Source organism: Vicugna pacos, chromosome X (genome assembly GCF_048564905.1).
Source record: "Vicugna pacos chromosome X, VicPac4, whole genome shotgun sequence".
In the NCBI taxonomy this organism is placed as follows: Eukaryota; Metazoa; Chordata; class Mammalia; order Artiodactyla; family Camelidae; genus Vicugna; species Vicugna pacos.
This window is the reverse complement of record NC_133023.1, coordinates 7,185,829-7,202,418: the sequence shown is the minus strand read 5'-3', so window position 1 is coordinate 7,202,418 and position 16,590 is coordinate 7,185,829. Positions and strand designations below refer to the sequence as shown.

The following is a 16,590-nucleotide window of genomic DNA, read 5'->3' as shown; positions in this document are numbered from 1 at the left end:
ATCCTTATTACCACCAGAAAAGCTCTGCACTTTTTCTTCTAAGTGGGTTGGGCACGCGCCACCCTGCGCGCTTTGGGGAAAGTGATTTGCATAAGAAGCAAACTTTCCGTTCGGGGGCTGGGGCGAGGGAGTTAGAACTTTCTGTCTGTTTCCTGCAGCCTCAGGAGAGGAAGCAGAGCCCCCACAGTATGTTCAGGTGAAAAGACCCTTTGCCTTTTTGTCTCCTCACCTGCTGTCTAGGCAAGCGTGCTTGGCAAGTTGCAGCAAGTGTCCAAGAGCACACTTGGACCGGCCGGTGCTGTGTGTTTCCAGCGAATTGCCATTACCTTGCTGGAGACTGGGGCTAACCATCAGTTTCTTTTAAGTTATGCAAACTCGCGGTCTGACCCCATTCTTTTTCTGTCGAGCAATCACATGGGATGGGGGAAAGAAGCAAGAAGCCTGAGTGGAAAGGATTTAGTAAAAGGAAAAAAAGGAACGCCAAACATTTTTGACAAAGGTCCTCGGCTGGAACAAAGAAGTCATTCGATCTGATGCGGAGCCACCTGTCCTCTCGGTGGTATCTGAGCTCACTTTTCAGAATCCCCGTTCCCACATGATTCCTCTGGAATGGGGGCGGGGTGGGGGGGGCACTCTCCGTTCCTGATGCCAAAGGCATGCTGTCTCCAGCTTGGCATGATTTTTCCCATGCCTGGCTCCTTGTGGCATTCACGTGAATTGGAATTCAGCCCAGTAGTGGAGTTTTAAGGGTACACATGTAGTAACTCCTTAGTTATTTAATGAATGAGCAACTTTTTATCCCACACCTATGTCCCATGATTTTTTGGCCTATTCAGTGTTTGAAAAGAGGGTGGGATAGGAGGGGAGAAAAGAAGGGTTGGGGGTGGGGGAGTCATTGCCCATCCAAAGAATCTGGGAGGTCCAGCGTTTCAGGAATCTGACACGTTGTTCCACAACAGCCAGAGCAGGAATGTGGAGGGGAATGAGATGGTGGAGTTATTGGCTTGGATTAATCCTAACTTTATTTGAGTTTCTCTTGGGGGGAAACTAGAGTCTGGGCAGGGTGAGTGGCACCCACCAGCTACTTCGTCATCTCAGCTCAGCAGCCCCAGCTGGATTTGCAGGGTTAACTATCGAACAGGTCCATGTGTCATCAGCTCAGCGATGAAATCCAATCTCTTTGCCGAGAAGTGATCCGTCCCTAGGGCTGCACAAATGCTGAACAATGGCGTCGCAGCCAAGAGACCCCTGCCCCTGCCTAGCCACAGTGGATAGCCAGAAATTGACAGCAAAATTTGAAAGCTACCTGACTGGTGATGAGATTCAGAGGGGTTTTGCCTTCTGCTAGGTTGGCGGCCAAAGAACGCCACAGAAGGATAGTATTCTTTGATGGATCATGCTGAGTTAGGCCATAAGAAGAGTAGGAACCCTATTGGCCTTTATCAGGAAGTAACTTTAAAGCATGTGCCAACATTTCTCTGCCCTCTGATCATAAATGGAAAACTTCTGAAACTTCCTTGAGAAGGAATTTGATGTGTTCCCAGGCAAAAGGAAAGGCATGGCCACCTGTTCTAGAAGCCCAGCCAAAAACAACAGGTTTGCCTGTGGCATTCCCACAACTGCACATATCCTCCTCAAATAGCACGCCACCCATTGTCCCTACACAGAAGAACCAATCATTCTCGAGCTGGAAAAAAAAAATCGGGTTCTCCAGACAAAATTGCCTACCCAGATATATTTTGTGTTTTTAATATCCTCATGATTTTAGTAGACACTCCAAGAGAGTAAAGTGCTCACTCTATTTCTGATGGACTAAAAGAAATCCTTACAGTTGCCTTATGGTGTGAAGGGAGAGAATAAGATGGTTAGCCAGTGCTCTAAGCAGCTGCTCAATTCTTGGAAGGCTGGAAGGGTGCTGTTACAAGGAAGCTTTTGACTCAGTTTGATGAGCCTGTTTTGCATTCTTAGATTAGAATTAAAATGCCCAAGGACATCTGATTTAATAACGAATGTCTTTGTATTAATCATTCCTTTGAGGATTAGAAAGTCCTTTACAGACATGATCTGTTTATTCTCTGCCACACCCCCAGGAGAGATGGAGGTGGCAATTTGATCCTCATTGAACAAATGGTGAGTTTGAAGGCAGAGAAAGGTGAAGTAGATAGATACACAGCAAGTCTGTTACAAATCTGAGGTGAATACTACCCACCCAGAAAGACAGACTCCTTGCGCAGGCTTGGAAAGTGAGTCTAGGGATTAAAACGGAACTCTCTTACAGCGGCCCTTTCCTTATTCTGTAACCAGCATGGAGTGTCCCAAGTATGTTTCATGGTTTCCTTCATTTGAAAATCAAGCCTGTAAAAATGTAAAAGGCATTTCTGTTCTCATTTGTCCTAGCGTTGAGATCAGGCAGCTTTTATGACATCAAATGGAAAGATTCTGTAACTAACCAGAATTTAAAGTACGGTCTGTGAAGTGTTCCTTTCAGCAGACATTGTAATGTTCTAAGTTTTTGCACATGGTTTGGAGGCCCAGTGTCTTCAACACACCTTAGAATCTTCATTTCTTCCCTACTCTCTCTCCTTTGAAGGGAATGTTATAATTGTGATTATAACTGTCAGATTAAAGATCTTTACTGGTCATTTTGAAGTAGTTTTTTCTAGTTGGCTTTTCCTGGCCATTTGTTGTGCGCATAGTTTGCTTGGCTATGGACCGCCTAGGCTGCAAGCAAATCCTTTAATTGGTAGTTGCATGTTATCCACAGACATTCCAGCAACTTTTAAGGCTAAATGTGTATGTGGATGTCTCCTGGCTTTGATCCCTTGTGTGGTAGACATCCAAGGTAGCTATGGCAACCTGGGCTGTTCATTGGTGAAAGGGGGCTGGGGTGGGGATTTGGTCACTGGACAAACAGTAATTTGTTTGATTAGAAAAGGGTGGAACTGGTCAGGGCATTTTTAAACCTGCATGATTTGAGGATCCCAGTTCATCCAAATCATTTGGATTTTTCTCAGTAGGCAAAAAGAATTAATGGCTAGCCACCACCAGGGTATATTGCAGATGTAATTTAAAGACTTTTCATCAAATGGTTGCTACTTTCAAAAAGCAGCTTATAAAATGAAAGGGAAGTCCAACATATTATATCAGTTTCCCTGTTGTACATAGTATGAATGTTTGTATTTTCGGTATTTGGTGGGATTTTAAAAAGAAATACCACAATCCGATTGGGTGGTGTGTGCATTTCAGTTACCCACCTGCAGAGGTCAGGCTTGAAGTGTGTATGACGGAAGGCCAGGCGTTGCGGTGGACACCACTGCTGGGAGCCGGGATCCCAGTTAGAGAGAATCGCTGTGCTTATTAGGAACGATTAGGTAGCGATTCTTTAATCTTGTGACTAAAGCCACAGTGAAAACGAATTCATTCAAGGAAGAGAATATCAAATACACTGTGATTAAAGGAAAGGTTATAAAGTCAGGTCAAACAGGAGTCTAATCTCCATTAAGATATGGGACAGCTTATCAACACGATTCTTTCTGGCTTATTATCATCTTTTATTTCACATGAAACTCATCTCAGGGGTTTGTTCTAGAAGATTGTTTGCCTAGTTTTATGAACTGGCATGTCCTAGAAATTCCTTTAAATGAAAAGATGAAATATTAGGGACTCTTTGAGAGCCACAAGGTTTTTTTTTCCCGCGGGAGGAAAAGATTTCATTGACCCAGATCAGGATGGTTAATGATGTGTAGAAGTTCAGGTTGTGTTAAGGAACTCAGAAAATTGAAGCTCTGGAAAAAAACTGCTTAGAGGGAACTTACCTTTGGAAAAAAAAAACCCAAATCCCTGAGAACTTCCCTGCTTTATGTGATATAAGAGATGTTCTGGGTAAAAAGGACAACCAAAAAACAAAACAAAACAAAACAGAAGAAGTGCTAATTATTAGTAGTACAAGTGAATTTTTATATACAGTGAACCATTTATGATGAAATAGTACAAAAAGGAGGAATAATACAAAGGCTCTCCTTCATTTCTTATCAAAGACCTTTACTAACTACTCATAGAATTAATATATTCCTTAGTTCATTCAGTAAAACTGCTTAAATTTTTTATTATATGCCAGGCCACTTTGGGGCTGCAAACATGATTTTAATATGGTCCTTGCCCTCAAAGAACTTTCAATCTGGTGTACAGTTTATTGTGCCAATAGCCTGATGTAAATTATTCATGGGCAAAATGCCTGCTCATTAATAAATATATTTATGTGGATTAGAACCCGCTTAATAAATCAGTAGGAGCCAAAACTTTACTGAGCTTAGGAGACTTGAGAAATGGTTTGTAATTGTGAAGTGGAGTTAATTTTTACCCAGATAGCCATTTGTAGAAATTTATGAATCCTAGTTTACATACATTCACTGCAATTAGTAGATCGTAATTGAATTAATTATTCTCAATAGAGAAAAATAACTCATAGGCGGTCCCCAATCAAGGAAAGCTTTATGCTCTAAGAGTTTGTTGTTTGAAATCCAGAACAGTTTCCAGTGAGAAATGGTGTCGTGATTGGAGCAATCTAAAAACACTGTTTTAAAAAATAACCAGTCTGATTAATGTCAGATTTAAGTTCTGAGTTTTGAGGACATGCCTCCACATTACACATCATGAAACATGGAAGGAGAAGGAGTTGCCATTCTTTTGGTAACAGCCGAATCTTGGCAATGTTTGAACTAGGAAAAGTTTGCACTACTTTTCACCTTCCTTTCTCCACCCTTCTAATATCTTCTAGATCCCTCTGAGATGTATCTCCCAGGCCTATCCTAATACACAGTGAATTGAGTTTCCATAATTGAGTTTCCCGTCTTCCCTCCGTCCCCTCCCCCACCTCCAGACCACACTCCTGTTTTCTCTAGACAGTGGTCCCCACCAGATGTGAGAGAATCTATATGAATGAGCTAAAGCTCCCGAGTCTTAGCCCTGTAACCCTCAGAATGAATTTGTAATTGAGGAAATAGCCAGCAGTAGAGCCTGGAGCTGCAAAAATTCTGATTGCCCTTTCAGGGACAGTATTTGTGGGCAGGGTCGTGCCTTTGGCAGACAGGACTTGCTGGTGCGTCTGCCTGTAGGTCAGATCTCTTCGCTTGTCCTTTTCTCAGCATCCTGCCTGAATTTCTCGACTCCCTGGGGTCTTGGTGGGTGACAGGCAGGGAACCACAGGGGGCCGTGCGAGGGACTGATGGCATTTGTGGGTCTGGGTTGTTTGTAAGTACGCTCTTGGTGAGCTGAGCACTGTCAACTTGGATCAGAATAAATGGAAAGAATGTAGCTGGCGCGTCCTCTTATCCTCACAAGTACTCAAAATGGTGTTTAGATTCCCAGTTGCTCCGTTGTCTGCCTCTCTTGGGACTGAGTTACTCAAGAGCAAGAGTTACATCTTAATTCCCTTTGAAACCCCAAATCCAAACACCATGCCTGGCACACAGTAAGAATCAATAAATACTTTTCAGATGCCTGCTGGATGAAGTTTGGCATGAAAGAGTGGAAAATTCTCTTTAAGATCAGAGGAGTATGAGGAAGAAAGGGTATTAGAGAGGTTGGGGAAACAGCCAGGACTGATAGATTGACATTAGAGAAAAATTAAAATACATTGCAGTCACTTAACTGTCTAGTCCACCCAGTTGTACTCCAGGTGAGACCAGCACCCAAAGCATGGCAGACAGCTTGGCTTACCGCTCCTTGATGGGGCTACAGAAATGGTTAAGAAACGGGACGTGTCCTCCAACAGCTCAAAGCCTGAAAGCAAAGATAGGCTCTGGCTTGCTCTCCTTGAGACCAACCTCAGGTTTTAGGCCTTTGGTCCATGTGCAGTTGGTTTATTTTGCCAGGTGAGTGTCGTGCCCAAGGTCACCCAGCAACTGAGAGTCTGTTTCTGGGAGGAGGCTGAGGTCCTGTGCTCCACCGCCTGCAAATGGCGGCCACGTTTAATGCAGTGAAACTCAAGTCATATGCCAGACAAGGCATTTTTGCTGCTCTTGGGTATGACAGAGCGTCTGAGAGTTATGTTTAAAATGATGAAACAGAAATTTCCGAAACATTGAGTGGTTTGTGGAGACAACAGGACTAATACATTTGCAAAGGGTCCACACGGTAGACTGTTATCTGTTATATGTCAAGGTGTGATGTATGGCTTCAGTTGTATGTATTTTGAGGTGATCTTCCTTAAACAATTAAGAGGAAAGGGGCCGTGTGCTGACCAATGGAATTTGTTGAATACCGTGCTGAGCTACCAAGAACAAGATAAATGGCCAGATAAAGCAAAATATAAGTGGAAGGCATCACCGAGTATTAGAAACTTATTTATACGAGATCAAGTCTCCTATAGGAAATGCATTCAGAATTCAGACAAAGAGTACTGGTTAAAAGTTTAACATTTGTGGGTTGAAATGTCAGCCCAGAGGAATACTTTACCTTCCATTAGGGATCAAAGTTTACATCTAGAACCTGGGTCTTCCAGATCTCCCATCTTACTCTCTTTTGACTGTACCCCGTGCCCTCTAGTAAGATATAATTCGGATGTTTCAAGGTCACATACTCATTTAATGTGCTAATGAAATCCAACACAATTTTCAAATAGCTTGGTGGTTTATACTGAGTCAAGAATCGGGAAAGGCTGTGTCACTTTTAGGAGAAAATACTCTGAAAAATCCAGATAGTCTTAGATTCGAGGCCTGTGCTACTTTGTCTGTATATTCTTTGCTCTGATTTTAGATATGTGTGAAAATGTCAGAGAAAATGAGGAGGAGTTTGTTTACCCAGAAGAAAGTTGAAGGAGTGAGAGGAGTCCTTTTTTCTATGAATTAATCAGCCATGCCTCGCGGAAATAGTGCAGGAGAGTGAAATGGAACAAGTAGAAGGGAGAAGAAAGTGTGAGTTCTTTCTGTCAACCTATGGGGGAAGCAGAATAGAAAAAACAGCTATTTGGTGAGCGACTCCGTTTTTCTCATTGGTTAGTGTTTAAAGTGGATTTCTAAAGAGAGATTGATGCAGGTGCGCTGAGCGAAGGAAGAAAAAAAGTCGTAATAATTGAGAAAGGGATATAGCTTTCTGAGTAGAGAAAAACGTGATAGTAGACTATTAAATAATGAATATTTATTGCTTAATGCTTCTCAGCCTAGAGGAGACACTTTCTGAATATTTTTAACATTTCCCCTTTCTAACATTTCAGCTGTCAGAATTGAATAGTTCATATGTAAACTACATTGTTTTGGTTTAACTAACAAAGAGTGATAAGACATGAATAGTTGGTGACAGCCCCAAACACTGATAACAGAGGACATGACTGCCTGCAGACACAGCCTACATGCTAAAATTCTGGGAGCAAAAATGCTTATTATGTTAGGCCAACCTGCTTTGACCTAGTTTTGCTTTTCTGCTTGGAAATTATGTCAGTATTAGTTACATCATCCCTGCGGATGAGCAGTTGCACATTCTTGTTTATTTCAGCATCATTTTATTAGTTTTGTATATTTAGTTCTGACCTCCAAGAAGCCAAACTAATCCTCATTGACTTGCATTTTCCTTTTGAAAGGAGTCTTCTGCATGCTCAAGAGAGAGGATTTTACGTATTAACAAAACAATCTAAGATGCAGTCTTCAAAGACGTTCATTTCTCCTTGATGGGGAGCCAGTGCCCTCTTGAAGGCTTAGCCAGTTTTCTGCTGATCAGAAGTGGTCTTCCTTTCTTTGTCTTTTGGGGATGGGATAGATTACCGTGCCATAGTTGAATAACAAAAACATTAAATAAGATAGGTTGAGGGGACAGGGCCCAACATGTCATCCTTTGGTTTGTCTGTTGCATGTTTCTGCTCTATTCATCCGGTCAAAACTGGCCCAACATATTTTTTCCTATTTAACATTTTTATTGAATAATTGTCAAAATGAATTATCGCCTCAGTTGATTTTAAACACTTTTTTCCCCTGCCATTTAATACTTTATATCACCAGGGGAAAGAACCGTTTAATTCTTTCATACATTTATGGATTCAAATCTTCAAAGAGTGTGAGTTCTTCCAGTGATCAACTTACATCGAATTTACAAGTGTAATTTGCTACCCAAAGACCTTGAACGGTTTTTGGTGTGCATGTTTTGGCATTCCTCATTAACAAATGTAATCAGGCAAAAGCCCACAAGAATATGTATTCGTGGTTCCTCTTCAAAAATCGACCCTTTGCTCTCGTTTGCTGATTAAATCCCTTTGTTGTTAGCTCCTTTGCAAATCCTCTGAATGCAGAAAACCCAAGAAGGGAGTGTCCCCTTCAAAGCATTACCAAACCTACTGAATTTTAACCAGGTAAATTGCTGATTAGCTGTGGATCCTTTAAAGAAACAGTATGAACGTAACTGGGATAGACGCAAGCCCTGTGACCCCAGGGGGCTTCAAAAGTTGTTCCAAACAGTCAGCTCAAAGGATTGTATTCCATGTCTGACCCTTATGCTAATTTGAATACTAACATCCTAAGAAAAACTTCTTCAGAGGATTTTTGGAATCCCTAACTGGTGTACAAACATTGTCACTCCTAAGCTGTCCAAAGTGGTGAAACATACTATGTGGTTCCTATGCTGATGTTTATTTCTAAGTGTTGACAGCAGACTCCCAGCCTTTTTTCCTGATTATCATAAGCAGATACAAATGTATTTCCCTCATCTTATGTAGAGTGGCCTTCCATGTACACCCTTTGCAGCCAATTCTTTTCCCCACTTTGCAATATATCCCAGAGAGCTTTTTGTAACAAAAATGCACAACCCCCCATCCTTTTGTTTTAACAGCAGCATAGCATTCCATTGTAAAAGTATACCATAATTTATTTGATCCCTCCCCTACTGGTCCACATAGCTTGTGTCCAATCTTTTGCCATTAAAACAATGTACCTAGAAAAGGCTCATGCATTTGGCTGTTGGTGTGGGGCAGGTGTGTCTGTATCATAAGCCCCCAGAAGTAGGATTGCTGGGTCAAAGAGTGCATTGCAGTTTCTAATTTTGATGCATCAGTTGCCTACCCAGGGTGTGGGAGTGCTTCCTCAGAGCCTCCCCAGGTCAGGGTACTGTCTGCCTTGTACATCTTTTCTGCATACATGAAAAGAAGTGTCACTGTATATTTCTCTTCTATATGCAAACATCTTTGCATATATTTAAGGGCAATTTGCATTTCTTGTGCAATGTCTGTTCCCATCTTTCATTTCAGATTGTTCTTGACATTCTTTTTTCAGTCTACCCAGCTTTATAATCGTTCACCAGAGAGATCTATCTTGTTGACTGTCCCCAGGTATGTTCGAAACAAACGAAAGGGGCTCCTGTAGTAACATACCTCATTCTAGAGATTTTATGTGAATGGAAGTTGAGCTGATTTACAGCAAACATGCATGTGAAATTCTAGATTCCTAGGCCTTTTTTTTTTCTTTTGTCACTTTCTCGTCCTCTTTCTAGCTAGTGAACTTCAAGAGACTGAGCTTTATAAAGCAAAGATAACCTCCCAAGTATTGAAAGCTTGCTACCGAGGGTCTAATTTGGGGAAGATGCTTATGTTGTTAGTACTTGGTTTGTTGGAATTGTGACCATTTTCCAAGGAAGTGACAGCTTCAACTTTAAATATTCAAGTTCCTGGAAAGTCTTTAAAGAAATAGTCCACACTTTCCCTGTCAGATTGCCACATGTCAGGATGCATCATTTATGAGAATGATTTTAACATTTCTGCACGTGGTCGTGGTTCTGTATCACCCTTTTTGAAGACTGGGGCTTTCTGATCAAGACCAATGAGAGGAGAATAGTTGCATTGGTCTGAGGTTTCCATGTATGTTTTTTTTCCTTTGGAGAAGGAAAATCATTTGGTGCTTATAAATATGCAGAAGTGCATATCATTTTATGGGAATGATCCAACTACTTAATCATGTGTGATTGCAGTTCTCGCTCCTGTAAAATGGAAATAATCATAGTACCTAGACTATAAGATTGTTACAAAGAATAAATGAGTTACTAGTTGTCTACCATTTAGAATAGCACCTGATACAGAGTAAGTACTACACAAGTATGTGTTTAATAAGTTATGGAATGGTGGTTGTCAAGAATTGTGAAGGATCTGAGACTTTATCCTAGTTGCAAGCCAGCAACTTAGCCCACCACTGGCTCTTGGATGTTGGCAGAAGACACAAGACTCTTGGGTCAGAGGCAGAGGACTTCATTACTCTGAGCACAGCCAGCGGCATGAGCTTCTTGTTCACAATGGTTCTCTTTGCCCCTCAGGTTCCCCAGAGCAGCCCAGGGGAATGCTGTACAGGTATGGATCCTGAGCTGAGAGAATCTGAATCTCTTGTAATTGATAGTAAACACACACCTGCCCATTGCTTGGGGTTGGGGTGAGGGAGACAGACACTCTCTCTCCTTCCCAAGGTTGTTCACTGGATAGAAATCCTTGAAAAGATAATCTGAAACAAAAGGCCGCCAGTGCCTCTGCTCCTAAGATATACACAATGCAAGGCATCCATGAAGACTTTTCTCCCGATGGTGGTCCAGTGAAACGTCTTGACCTTTGCGTCTCAGAGCCCTAAGACTTCTCCAGAGCTACTTGGAGCAGGAGAGGAGCAATGTTGCCCTGACATGGGAAGAGGGAACAGGTGTGAGAGCAAGAGCCGTCCTCTGGTGCCCTGCCATTCCAGCAAGAAGAGCTTAGATGTTGTCTTCTGCTCTTCCAGAATATTGGGCTTCTGGTTAAGATTTCATTTGAACCAAAAGATCTTTCTTTTTTTATTTTTATTTTTATTTTTTATTTTTCTTTTTTAATGCTGTTTTTAAAAAAAATTGGGGTGGGGGAAGTACCTTGGTTCATTTATTTATTATCTATGGCAAGAGGAAATTTTTTTTTAATTTGTAAATTTATTTTTTAATTGAAGTATATTATTTTATATATTTTTAACCTTTATTATGATATGATTCCTGTACAGTAAACTGCACATATTTCAGATGTACAGTTTGATGAATTTCGATATTTTTATACTGGGGATTGAACCCAGGACCCTGTGCATGCTAAGCACACATTCTACCACTGAGTTATACCCTCCCCACCTTTTCTTTCTTTTTTTTTTTTTAATGAAAATGCCAGGGCAGGTACGATGCTGTTTGACATTTTGACAGTGATAAGATTGTTCAGTGAAAAGCGTCACTCCAGGCAGTAGATTGGAAAGCACAATATCAGAGATCCTTCGATGGAGACCCTTAGTTTGCTGCTTCCTAGCTCTGTGACCCTGGGTTGATTCCTTAAGCCTCTCAAGTTTCCTTACCTTTCAAATGGAAATGCTATTACTAACTCATAGGGTTTACATCATAACTAAATGAAGAACGATATGTAAAAATGGAATTGCACTTAGAGTATTGGTTACATAATCAGGCATTTAAGAAATGCTAGGTTACTTTCTTTTTTGGTGGAAACAAGCTTAAGGTTTCAGAGAAGTCTTGGTTTTATGGACATTTTCACCTGTTAGTGTCTAGACTCTTTGAGTACACACCCGCCCGTATGGAGGCATACGTGCATGGAGTAATGTGTTACGTGGACAGAATGCTCAAAAGGCATCCCCTCAGGCAAATATCTATCTGTGTGTGTGTGCATGTGTGCACATGCACATATATTTGCATGTGTATATAAAAACATCCCTGTAAAGTCTGAGAAAACTATAATTTGTTTTGCTCAAAAAAAAATAAGCCTTTGTAGGACTATTTCTCCTAATAATGCTAAAATAATATGAAATGTCATTGCTGGATATGATCCATTATCATTAGTTTTTAGATGTTAAAGTGAAAACATATTTTGACCTTTGTTAAAACAGTAAGGAAGACTTTATTCAATACTATTGCACTAGCCGTAGGGGAGGGAGATTGGAGTCACCTCTGAATATAGTAGAGACAGCTGGGAATTTACAGCCAGTGAGCACAGTGAGAGGGTCAGTGGATGGAAAATAAATAAGAGCAGTCATCAGGGATAGGGAGATTCTTCCTCAGCCAACTCAACAGAATTCTTTCTGAAGGCAGGCCAGGGTGATCAGATGTCAGGGGTGGCAGATTATCAGGCTGTGTAGGCCCGGCAAGGACAGAGGCCAACGTTGAGGCCTAGTCACAGGGAGGACTCAGAGGAGGCTGACTCAGGTTTGGTGAGGGAAACTCTTTGTCACGCCGCATAATCCAAGAAAGCTTTTTTTTCTTGGTCTATTTTATTCTTTACAATGGCGAAATTCTTTTCCCAAGTGCACAGCTTACATTTAAAAGTACCTCAGAAATGAAATTACATTTATACCCAGCTTTATGTATTTATGTCCTTAAAGTAAAAGTAAAATAGTAAGCAGAACAGTAAAAGGAAAGGTAGAAAAGGGAAAGAATTATTTTAGAGGGCATGGTGCCTAGAATTGCCACAGCTGAGGGCTAAGACCATAACACTGACCAACCCTTTAACCGTGAATTGATTGTTTGGATGCTCTTGTGTCCCAGTGCTCCTTTGGTATAGGAATATGGTTTAAGTATTTTTTCTATTTTAAAATAATTATAGATCCATTGGAAATTGCAAAACAATGTACAGGGAGGCCCCATGTGCTCTTTTTTTTTTCTTAATTGAAGGATCATCAGTGTACAGTGTGGTGATCATTTCTAGTGTACAGCATAGTGCTTCACCAGTCCCGTGTACTCCTCCCCAACACCTGTCCCCCATCTTTAACCCCTGGCAACCAATAATCTGTTCTCCAGCTCTATAATTTTGACACTCCAAGAATATTATATAAATATGATCATATATAAGATTGGCATTTTTTTTCACTCGGCATAATTCTCTGGAGGTTCACGCAAGTGGTTGCTTCTATCAGTAGCTTCATCCTTTTCATTAGTGAGTAGTATTCCATGGTATGGATGTCCTGCAGTTGAGTACTTCACCCTGTTAAAGGATATTTGAGTTGTTTCCAGTTTGGGGTGATTACAAATAAGACCGTTGTGAGCATTTGTTTACAGGATTTTGTGTTACTGTTTAAATGTCCATTTCTCTGTGATAAATGCCCAGGAGTATAATTGCTGGATCATGGGATAAGGACATGTTTAGTTTTGTAATAAACTGCCAGGCAGTTTTCCAGAGTGGCTGAACTGCTGTGCATTCCCACCAGCCAAGTATCAGTGGTCCAGTGTCTCTACATCCTCCTGAGCTTTTGTTGCTGACTCTTTTTATTTTAGCCATTCTAGTGTGTGTGTTCAGTACCTCCCAGGTGAAATTCTCACAACTGAATGGGCCTGTATCCCAGGTTTGGATGCCGACCTGGTCACTTCTGGTAACCACTAATCTCTTCAGATTTGTTTTTCCACGTTATGGTTGAAGACTAGTGGTTAAGGAGAAATGTAACAGCCCTTTTTTCTTAAATAGCTATACTCAGTACTTTAAGATATGAATTGAACACACAAAATTAAAATAAGAGTTCATGCAAGTGTGGTTTGACTTTACTTTGTATTGATACTTTATCACTTACACTGGGTATCGTGATGATTATTTTAACAGATACAAAATTGAATAGATAATGAAGTAGCTTTATAAAATGAGCTATATAGGTATATGCATAGAAAATTTTATAGAGAAATTGGCAGAATACTGGCACTTTTCTCTTAATTCTCTAATGGTAGAGGCTTTAAGACATTTAAAGAACTTTAAACAGGCAAGAGAAAATGCAATCACTTTTTAAAGTTTAAGTTCTACTTCTAGGGTAAAAAGAAGTTATTTATAATGCTGCATTTTTTTCTTTTAAGTTTTTTTACAGAGTAAAAGTATTTTATCTTAATGTATTACATAAACATACTTTTTCTATTTTGGAATGAAAATATAGTGAAAATAATTAAACCATAACCTCATATGAAAATTAAATGTTCCTGTATCAGTTATACAATTTAAATTCCATATTATTTCCCTCATTTTGTTAGTAACAGAATGTAAGTTGTTACACTGTGCTCGCGGATTTGGACAAGTCACCACTAATTCACAGCAATTATGGCCTTGCCTGTAAATTATGCTGTTGAGCTGTATTGTAATACAAATCCCCCAGGAACACTGAAGCCTTCCTTTCTCAGGAATAGAGATTTATAAACTGCCCTGGAGATAACGCTGTTTCTAGATGAAGGTGTGTCCTGAAGTGTTCTTGTTCTTCTCTGTGCACTTGTGTTCCTAGCAGACTAAACTCAAGTGACACTTCAATACAGCCAAGGCTCTTGGGAGTGTATGAGTTTTAAGAAGAAAACTTACCAAGAAAAAATACACTGAAAAACAGATTGACTCCCAAAATCATAGAATACATTTGTAAATATATTCATTTCATAGTATGACAAATAATACTCAAAAATACTTGAAAATGCTTGACTATTTAAAAAGTGCTTTGGGGATTTGTAGATTACATTGAGAGAAGGCTTTGGAGGAAGAAATATTATATCCATATGAGCCAAAAATGATCCTCTTCTGTTTATAGGATTATATAGAGGAATTTTTATTTTGAAAGTGAGAATACAAATCACTCTATAGGCTGAAATTGCCCTTTTTATAGGCAATGATACCGTTTTCTTTATGTAATATTCTTCCAAAAAGTTTCTATGAAGTTATAACATTATAACTTCAAACATCCTTCATGTAACTTTATTTAAGATCTGTGTCATGGTAACTTGAGGCACACTTCCATAATCCTTACGAGCAGAGCAAGAGGTCCATTTATTTTTGGAGTTACATAGCAAAGCATTGCTGAATCCAAAATAACTTACCTCTAATTCCCAATAATGCCTGACAAGCTCTATTTTAAAGGTACAGTGTCACGTGATAAACCTAATAATGTCACCTTGGTCCCCAATCATGCCTATGTTTGCCTTCCCTTATTCTTTATATACGAGGAACGTAAAAGATGACCTTTAAGGATTATAGTATCTTATGAGTTGTGATTGATTTGCTGAGGTTATAACAGCAGCTGGATATTCACTGAAATCCATGAAATGTCAGTAAAGATAAAAAAGGCTTCAGTTTTTGGCAATTTTTTTAAGTTGAAGTACAGTCAGTTACAGTGTGTCAGTGTCTGGTGTCCAGCACAGTGTCCCAGTCATGCATCTACATACATATACTCGTTTCATATTTTTCATTAAAGGTTATTGCAAGATACTGGATATAGTTCCCTGTGCTATACAGAAGAAACTTGCTTTTGTTTTTAACCTATTTTTATATATAGTGGCTAACACTTGCAAATTTCAAATTCCCAAATTTATCCCTTTGCACCCCGTTTCCCCCCTGATAACCATAAGATTGTTTACTATGTCTGTGAGTCTGTTTCTGTTTTGTAGATGAGTTCATAGTGTCCCTATTTTTTCTTTTTTCTTTTTTTTTAAGATTTTTAAGTGATACACGGTATTTTTCTTTCTCTTTCTGGCTTACTTCACTTAGAATGACAATCTCTGGGTCCATGCATGTTGTTGCAAATGGCATTATTTTATTCTTTTTATGGCTGAGTAGTATTCCATTGTATAAATATACCACAGCTTCTTTGTCCAGTGATTTGTCTGTGGACATTTAGGTTGCTTCCATGTCTTGACTATTGTATATAGAGCTTCTGTGAACATTTGACTGCATGTATCTTTTCGAATTAGAGTTCCCTCCAAATGTACACCAAGAAGGGGGATTGCTGGATCATATGGTAAGTCTCTTTTTAGTCTTTTGAGGAATCTCCATACTATTTTCCATAATGGCTGCATCAAACTCTATTCCCACCAGCAGCATAGGAGAGTTCCCTTTTATCCACAGCCTCTCCAGCATTTATCTATCGTTTGTGAACTTTTAAATGATGGCCATTCTGACTGGTGTGAGGTGATACTTCATTTTAGTTTTGATTTGCATTTCTCTGATAATTAGCAATACTGAGCATTTTTTCATGTGCCTGTTGGCCACTTGTGTGTCTTCATTGGAGAATTGCTTATTTAGGTCTTCTGCCCATTTTTGTATTGGGTTGTTTTTTTTTTTTTTATTAAGTTGTATGAGCTGTTTATATATTCTGGAAGTTAAGCCTTTGTCAGTTGCATCATTTGCAAATATTTTCTCCCATTCCATAGGTTGTCATTTTATTTTGCTTGTGGTTTCTTCTGCTCTGCAAAAGCTTGTGAGTTTAATTAGGTCCCATTTATTTATTTTTGCTCTTATTTCTATTGCCTGATAGACTGCCGTAGGAGAACTTTGCGAAGATTTATGTCAGAGAATGTTTTGCCTATGTTTTCTTCTAAATTTATAGTGTCTTATCTTATATTTAAATCTTTAAGCCATTTTGAGTTTATTTTTGTGTGTGGTGTGAGGGAGTGTTCCCACTTCATTGACTTACATGCTGCTGTCCGGTTTTCCCAACACCACTTGCTGAGGAGACTGTCTTTCCTCCATTGTATATTCTTGCCTCCTTTACCAAAGATTAATTGACCGTAGGTCTGTGGGTTTACTTCTGGGCTCTTTATTCTGTTCCATTGATCCATATGTCTGTTTTTATGAGTTTTTGGCAATTCTTTTAAACAACTCAGAAGTAA

At 39.7% G+C, this 16,590-nt stretch overlaps 1 protein-coding gene across 8 annotated transcripts in view; it reads left to right on the top strand.

Annotated features, from left to right (window-relative positions):
* MID1 (midline 1) overlaps positions 1-16,590 on the top strand; it is a 333,537-nt gene that overhangs the window by 177,685 nt on the left and 139,262 nt on the right. The gene's annotated exons all lie outside the window — the stretch shown is intronic.